This window comes from Podarcis muralis, chromosome Z, assembly GCF_964188315.1.
Source record: "Podarcis muralis chromosome Z, rPodMur119.hap1.1, whole genome shotgun sequence".
NCBI classification, from domain to species: Eukaryota; Metazoa; Chordata; class Lepidosauria; order Squamata; family Lacertidae; genus Podarcis; species Podarcis muralis.
This window is the reverse complement of record NC_135673.1, coordinates 19,865,869-19,871,947: the sequence shown is the minus strand read 5'-3', so window position 1 is coordinate 19,871,947 and position 6,079 is coordinate 19,865,869. Positions and strand designations below refer to the sequence as shown.

Here is a 6,079-nt window from a genome sequence, read left to right as displayed (position 1 = left end):
GGAGAGGCGTGGTTCAGATGCTTCCTTGGGATGTTTGGAGCCCTGGGTACATCATCAGTACCAGTTGCTGGGAACTGCAGCAGGGGAGGGTGATCTTGTGTTCCTGTTTGCGTTTTTCCCATTGAGGCATCTGGTGTGGATAGGATGCTGGGTAGGATGTGCCACTGGTCTCACCCAGCAGGGTTCTGCTTATGTTATGTTGTTCTGCTTGAATGCTTCCTGCTGGTTTCCTGCACGCATCTAGTGAATGCTGGTGTAGATGGGCCATTGACCTGATTCAGCAGGCTCTTCTTATGTTCTTACAGGTAGTGGCCAGGAGTCGTTCTATGGGTTCCTCTTCCCAGGAAGAATGTGAGAACAGACACCCTCCTCTTCTGCATTTAACAAGCTTAAAGGGGGGTGGGAAATGATATTTAAATATGCAATTCCACGTGCTAGGTTTGGGGGGGTGGGCAATATGTTTGCTCATCACTTTGCAGTGGTATAGGAAAGATAAGAACATAAAATTTGCAGATGACACCAAACTGGGAGGGATAGCCAGTGCCACTGAAGACAGAATCAGGATTCAAGATGACCTTAAAGGATTGGAGAGCTGTGAGAAAACTGACTTAATGAATTTCAATAGGGACAAATGTCAGGTTCAACACTTCGGAAGGAAGAACCAGCTGCACAAATGCAAGATGGGGGACAGCTGGCTTGCCAGTAGTAATTGTGAAAAGAATCTAAGGGTCTAAGTAGACCACAAGCTTCACATGAGTCAACAGTGTGATGCAGCAGCAAAAAAAGCTAATGCTTTTCTAAGTGCATCAACAGTAATTAGTGTCCTGATTAAGGAAAACAATAGTACCACTCTATTCTGCCTTGGTCAGACCCTACCTAGAGTCCTGACTCCAGTTCTGGCTGCTACAATTTAGGAAGCATATTGACAAGTTGGAATGTGTGCAGATGAGGGCAACTAAGATGACCACAGGTCTGGAAACCAAGCCTTATGAGGGATAGTTGAGGGAGTTGGGGACATTTAGCCTGGAAAAGGAGAGGATATATGAAAGCCATCTTCAGATATGTAAAGGGCTGTGGCATGGAGGATGGAGCAAGTTTGTTTCCCCCTGCTCCAGAGGCTAGGAACTGAACCTATGGATTCAAATTTCAAGAAAAGAGGTTCTAACTAAACATTAGGAATAACTTTTGGGGGGTAAGAGCTGTTCAACAATGAAACATCTCCCTAGGGAGGTGGTGGACTCTCCTTCCTTGGAGGTTTTAAAGAAGAGGTTGGATGACCATCTGTCATGGATGCTTTAGTGAAGATTCCTGCATTGCAAAGGGTTGGGGTATATGACTATCAGGGTCCTTTCAACTGCACAATTCTATGATTCTATATGTTAACTTCCTTCTCTCTCTCCCTGCTCCTCCCCCCCCCCCAGAAGGTGACAGCTCTTGAAGCTTCTGAGTTTTTGCCAAGACCAAATACTTTTTCATAAGCTGGCATGTCTTGTGGAGGCTGAGCCAGTGGTTTCCAGAGTAAAGATGCCAAAAAGTCGAAGGGGTTCCGATTCTACTTAGCACAAAGCTAAGTTCAGATGAGGCAACATGAGAGCTCAGAGTCCAAACATCATTGAAATGCAGACAGCAAGTGCGTGAGCCAGTGCAATGTGGCCTTCTGTGCCATCCAAGCATGTTTCACTGGAGGAGAAATTCCCCGCTATTCGTCTAACTTCAGCTTGATTCCTTTACAGTGTGCTGACAGGTGGACAGAGATTCCCCAGTGAATCTCCTCCTGAAGAGAATCGCAGAATTGTAGAGTTGGAGGATACTCCAAAGGTCATCAAGCCCAACACTCTGCAATGCAGCAACCACAGCTAAAGAAACTTCTTGCAAATGGCCATCTGAGCACTGTTTGAAAACCTCCAATGAAGGAGGGTCCGCCGCCTTCTGAGGGAGTTTGTTACACTGTCAAATAGCTTACCTCAGAAGTCCTTCTGAGGTAGATCCATCCACCCCCACCACTCCCACTGGCATCCATCTCCATTGGGCATCTCAGCCCTCCCACTCTGAGAGCACAGCTGGCCAGACTCCTAAAACTTTCCTTTCTCCTCCCCTGCTGCAAGTGAGATGGTGCAGCCCTGGGTCCTCCCAGACTATGCAGCCCCCCGTTGCTCTGCCCACTTGCCCGAATTCATGTTTGCCTGTGTCAAGTTTGCCACTGGGTCCTTCTCTTTGATGTGTACTGGATCAAGAATTCTATTGTGTTGAACCAAAGGTGAACTGTTCCGGAAGCTTTGCTAACGCCATCTTGGTACTCAGGATAACCCCACAATTAATTGGTAGTTGTTGTAGCAATGAGCTCATATATGTTTATACTCACTTGCTTTGATTTACCCGGTAAGTTAATTGGCTTGCTTTGATGTTATCCTTATCTGCGGGGTTTGGGGTGCTGGGCTCTGAGCCCAGAAAGGGGAGCTATCTCTAAGCTTTGAGTATTTGCCACCTATGCTGTCATCTGGCCAGATGAAGCGATGGGAACTCATAGATAAAGTAATGTATGCAGCTTTGTGTATAAATAATGTATCCACATTAGCTTGGGCACGAACAAGCCTTGCTGCGGTGTCCATCGTACATGTGTAATGGCTAGGAGACCTGGCAGGCTATACTGTAAGTCTACACCTTTCTGTAGTAAAGCACTAGAACTGATCACTGGTGTTTGGGACATCCATCTTTGGTATTCCTGCACTCATTGACTCCCACAAGTCCTCCGTTGCGCCTATGGTTCAGAACATCTATACATCTATACAGACCGATTTCTTCAACGGTGTTGTCTAGGCCAGAAGCCAGGACTGAAGAGGGCAGCACAACTTTCCTTACTGGTGCAGACAGTCAACTAACACTAAGGGAGTTTCAAGCTAGTGCTTTCAGTAGAGACATTGACACGGCTGCCAAATTTATTGGTGCTGCCACAGTTGGAGTGGTCGGTTCCAGTGCTGGTGTTGGAAAAGTCTTCAGGACTGGCAAAACTGACATACAAGCTATGGGACAAGGATAACTGTGACTTTAAAGATGAATGGGAACCCTTTACAAAGTATTTGAAGATGCAACAAAGCGAACTGGACTCCTTGGCTGGTTTTGAATAAACATTCACAAACTTTTTATTGATAATTATTACTTAAATAGTTTGAGGATCTATACAACTGTGTAACATGCAGAAAACAGCATTTTTAGAGAAATCAAAGACTGGAACTGAGGGAAGTCGGGGGGTGGGTTCTATGGGGGGAGAGAGGAAAAAAGGGGAAAATAAGGATGGTATGTTTCTGGATAATATGTTTTGTTTTAATTTTGAATAAAAAGGTAATTAAAAAAAGGAACAATCTTCAAGAGTGTTAATTATTGGCTATGTCAGAAATGCTTTTCTGAAGCAGCAGCTATTTTCATATGCTATTGTGGGATTTGCCCTGTCTGAAACCATGGGTCTCTTCTGGATGATGATGGTTGCTTTCTTGATTCTTTTTGGCATCTAAAGAGATCTGTTTCTAAGGCTGGCATTAATGCAATCTGATTCTGTGAATCTGGGTTTGGAAAATGTTTATCTTGGAATGTAAACTACTTCCAAAGCAATTTAATTAAAGATGTTAGCAAGTTTGAACTCGGGGTGGGGAGGTGGGAGAGTCCTTCCTTTCTGGCCATTTGAATCCATCAGTTCGGGTCCTCCCCTCTTGAGCAGCCGACCATCTTCCATGCAATGGCTCTTCAGACATTTGGAAATAGCCAGCAGATCACCTCTCAGTCTCCTCTTCTCCATGCTAAACACCCCAAACTCCCTCAACCATTCCTCCTAAGGTTTGGTTTCCAGACCATCATCTTGGTCACCCTCCTCTGCACACCTTCCAGCTTGTCAATATCATTCTTAAATTGTGGTACCCAGAACTGGACACAGGACTCCAGGCAGGGTGTCACCAAAGCAGAACAGAGTGGTGCTATTCTTTCCCTTGATTTGGAGACTAGACTTCTGTTGATGCAGCCTAAAATTTCATTAGCTTTCCCCCCGATGCTTCACAGTGTTAATTCATGTTAAGCCTGTGGTCTCCTAAGATCCCTGGATCCTTTTCACATGTACAGCTGTCAAGCCAGGTGTCCCCCATCCTATATTTGTGCCACTGGTTATTCCTGCCTTACATATATCCCTGAAATTCATTTCCTTAGCTGCTTAACCGTTTCATCTCAGCCCTCAGTTATTTATTTAGTTAAACATGTGTATCCTCATGTCTCCCCTACTTTCTGAAGCAGTGAGTCGAGGCCAAAATATGGAAGCAGAACTAAGAAGAAGAATCTCCCCCCAGGTGAATTATATAAAGCACATCCCACTTGGATCCAGACCAGCTGATTTGTTCCCACCTGCCATGGAGGGCGCGTGGTTAAGTCAATTAATGAAAAGTTTGATCTTGATATGCTTTGTAGTTAATGGCAAACACCACCGGGGAGCTTTAATATTCATCCCTGGCTTTGAAGATGAAGAGCATCCTCTGTAATGAGAAAGTCTCATTACAAGATGTTCCATCTTGGATATGAGGCCCTTAGTTGTGATTATTGCATTGCATGGGGTTGGGCTAGATGACATTTTAGCGTCCCTTCCAACTCTACAGTTCTATGATTCCTCCCAGCTTCAAGACTCGCCATCCTTCTACTGCCTTCCTAAGGTGTGTCCTCAACCTGTCCCCTTTATTTATTTGAATTTATTCAACAAGATGGTGACACAATAGTTACCCCCCTTTGCCTCCTTTTGGAAATGAAGGCAGTCCAGGAAATGAAGGCATTAGCTGGAGAGCTTTTTAATTAAAATCATCTTGTTTCCTGATCAAGATTAAAGGAAGGAGGAGATTCTGCACAGCAGGATTCCCTTCTTGTGATGAGCATTGTCCTTTTGAAAGCATGCTTTTATTGTTCCCTTACGGCTTCAGCACCTCACAATCTGCTCTTGGGCAGCCTCTAGGTCCCAGAGTCTGGTGGGGAGGGTCCCTGTAGGCAGCATGGAGACAGCTCTGTAGGATGACCCTGAGTCCTAGCTCCCATCTGATGCATTGTTGGAGGTTGAGCTAGATGATCCATAGGGACACACTTCCAACTCTACAATCCTGTGAGTCTATGATGCTGGAAGGCGGTGGCCTTTCCTTCACTGGGCCAGTGGCCCAACTAGTCCAACACCCTGTTTTCACAATGGTCAACCAGATACCGGTGGGAAACCCAAAAGCAGGATTAGAGTACCAGAGCACTCAGCCCTCCTGTTGTTTCCAGAAACTGATATTCAGAAGCATGGCTACCTCCAGATATGGAGGGTAGAACATAACCATTGTGGCTTGTAGCCATCAATAGTCCTCTCCTCCATGAATTACCAGTAGTCTATCCTTTTTTTAAAGCTGTACAGGCTGGTGGCTGTCACTGCCTCTTTCAGGAGCAAGTTCCAGAGCTGAACTATGAGCTGTGTGAAGGACTTACGGTAACTTTTCCCTGTCCTGAATCTTTCAACTTTCAGATTTCTAGGATGTCCATGAGTCTATCTTATGACAGAGGGAGAAAAGTGTTTCTTTATCTACCTTCTGCATGCCATTCATGATTTTATAAACTTCTACCATGTCACCTCTTCCCCACCTTTTCTCCAGACTAAAAGGTCCCAAATGTTGCAACCTTTCCTCCCAAGGGAATTACTCCATCCCTTTCATCATTTTGGTTGCCCTTTTCTGAACCTTTTCCAACTCTACAATATCCTTTTTGAGGTGATGTAACCAGAATTGTACACAGTATTCCAAATGCATCCTAGGTTTGTATAACAGCATTATGACACTGGCAGTTATATTTTCAGTTCCTTTCCTCTTAATCCCTAGCACTGAAACAGCCTCTTTCATGGCAGTCACACACACTGGATCAACGTCTTCAGTGAACAGTCCACTATCCCCCTCAAGGTCTCATTCCCGGCCAGTCACTGACAGTTCAGACCCCATCAGTGTATACGTGAAATCAATAATTCTTTTTTCAGAATCCTGACTTTTTTGAGTGGTCCTGTTTTGTGAATGAATGATTTTGCTGCTGCAGAACA

At 44.9% G+C, this 6,079-nt stretch overlaps 1 pseudogene; it reads left to right on the top strand.

Annotated features, from left to right (window-relative positions):
- Positions 1 to 1,434: 1,434 nt before the first annotated feature.
- LOC114589420 (ATP synthase F(0) complex subunit C3, mitochondrial pseudogene) lies at positions 1,435 to 3,553 on the top strand (annotated as a pseudogene).
- The last annotated feature ends 2,526 nt before the right edge of the window (positions 3,554 to 6,079 follow it).